A 2,311-nucleotide genomic window follows, 5' to 3' on the forward strand; every position below is an offset into this window, starting at 1 on the left:
ACTCTTGTGGTCGTGTGTGAACTACTATACTGGCGAGAGTGTGCAACTACACAGCAGCGCGTGTGCGACTATGCCGCTATGCATGTGCACCTCCCCGACATGAGCTACTATTCCGATGAGAGAGTGCAACTTCACGACCACACGTGTGCGACTATGCCGCCGCACATGTGCAACTCACACAGTCGTGCGTGACCTACTATGCCGACGAGAGTGTGCAACTTCGACAACTATCCTAGCCAAGTATCTGGCAGTCGATGGGCAACTTCGATATCATGGTGTGCAGCTTTGCGCGGCTTCCCTACAACTGCATCGCTCCAGCTCCATCACCGAGAGAAAAGGAGGACATGATGCGGCTGGGGGCTACTGCTTTGGCTCCATGGCCAGGGTCTTCCCAGCGTCCTGCTAATCGTAGCCACAATGGATTTGTCGGTCGCACCCTAAACACCACTGCGAGCGTGGATGTGGACACTCATGCGTGATCTACCACACCGACGAGAGTGTGCACCTCTACGGCCGAGCGTGCGCGACTGCACCGACGCACGTGTGCACCTCCATGGATGTGCGTGTGCGACTATGGTGTGCTTACAAACATCACACACTCTAGCTACACTTAGTAAGCAATGCAAGCGCGAGTCATCATCTTGCCAACTTAGTATCACCATGTTGTGTAACTTCTCAATGGTAATATCCAATTGAGAACTATTATGTGTGCAACAACAACTACTGCGGATGTCAACAAAAAAATATTACTAGCAAAAAATAGATCAACTTAAGCAACTCCGTACCAATAGGATGTGCAACTTTGACAAGTACCCCGACCAACTGCCTGGCAGTCGTTGTGCAACTTTACGTGTCTTTCCGACGATGATATCGCTTCAACTCCAACACCGAGAAAAAAAGAGACAGTCAGTTGCGCTACTGCTCCGGCTCCACGAGTAGGGGTCTTCCACAATCCACATGACCCGTTAACCCATCCATAATGGATTTGTGAGTCACACCTCGAGCACCACTGCGTCACCTCCACTCCAACTACCCCTTGCAGTACGAATGCAACTTCTACGGCTAACCCGACCAACTATCTGGCAGCCGATGTGCAACTCTGAAAGTATGGTTGTGCAACTCTTCCTATGGTTAGAGAAAATCCGAGATTGTTAAATTACAAAACATACAAGCGTTGCAGTATTAGTTGACTAAAGAAAACATCTATTTCAGCATCCAATCATCCACTGAATGATAGGTTTCTGCAAGGAAGATGAAAAATACATAGAACTGGACCTTTGATTCGGCGGATATGTCCAGATTGCATTGTATACTACTTAAACAGTTTGGAACAAATCTGAAACTCCTTGACAACAACATTAGAAACAAATCCATAGATAATAGTAGTACTACTTTGCAGCCTAAATCCACCCGAGAAGACACCTTGTCTCCAACTAATAAACTAGTAATTAACTACAGTCTTACACCCGTATAATGATACTATCATTAGGAGAAGATTTGAGAACAGTTGGTGTTCTTTTCGATCCAAATGCAGAAACGCAGCTCCTTGATGAACGAGAGGAAGTAGGATGCGTGGATCTCAAATCCAGCGGCGATGGAGAAGATAGGGAGGGGCGGCGGTGGAGGCGCGCCAAAGTCGATGCAGATGGAGAGGAGGCACAGCGTGGCGGTGGTCGGCGGGGGCGAGCTTGACCCGAGGCGTGGATCCTCCACGGCGGCGACCTGTGTGGAACAGAGAGAGAGCTGATAGGGAGAGCGAAGGAAGAAAGAGGAGGGAAGGCAGGAGGGGACCGGCGTGACGCGGATCCTGTTCGCCGGCGAGACGGCCGCTCGTGAAGCTCCTGGGCGGCGTGCTTCACCAGATGCGTGCAAGGGGATTAGTTGTTTTTTTTGAAGAGAGGCAGCTACTGAAGAGAGATAGCGAGTCAGCGACGACTTTTTCTGTCGGCTAGCGCGGCCGCTTGTTTCCTCCGGATCGTGCGCGCGCACTTTTTAGGTTTTGGGTTGTTATATAGAGGGGTCAGCGTGGGATTGTGGGCGAGGACTCCTGGGGTCATTCATCTGATATGGATGAAGATAGAGAGAACAACAGCAGCGTGTCCTGGAGATTGATACGGCCCTCGAGACATAAGATATATATTAATATGGACGCTTCATTGTTGTCTCTGAGAAAAAAATTTACGGGATAGTTTCTTGGAGATACGTGAGGTTTTGGGTCACGGGACAGAGATAAGTCAGTTTTTTTCTAGTTGGAGAGATATGGGACGTGAAAGATCGAGATAGTTTTTTTTTATGGGGAGGTTTGAGAGAG

General features: G+C 49.2%; 1 long non-coding RNA gene across 1 annotated transcript; it reads right to left on the minus strand.

Annotated features, from left to right (window-relative positions):
- Window positions 1–1,186: 1,186 nt before the first annotated feature.
- On the minus strand, window positions 1,187–1,924 carry LOC125526467. The gene is made up of 2 exons (XR_007291706.1): window positions 1,792–1,924; window positions 1,187–1,722 (listed from the first exon to the last, which is right to left on the minus strand). It is a non-coding gene; the product is annotated as an uncharacterized LOC125526467 (long non-coding RNA).
- Window positions 1,925–2,311: the final 387 nt, after the last annotated feature.

Source organism: Triticum urartu, unplaced genomic scaffold, assembly GCF_003073215.2.
Source record: "Triticum urartu cultivar G1812 unplaced genomic scaffold, Tu2.1 TuUngrouped_contig_10192, whole genome shotgun sequence".
Taxonomy (NCBI): domain Eukaryota; kingdom Viridiplantae; phylum Streptophyta; class Magnoliopsida; order Poales; family Poaceae; genus Triticum; species Triticum urartu.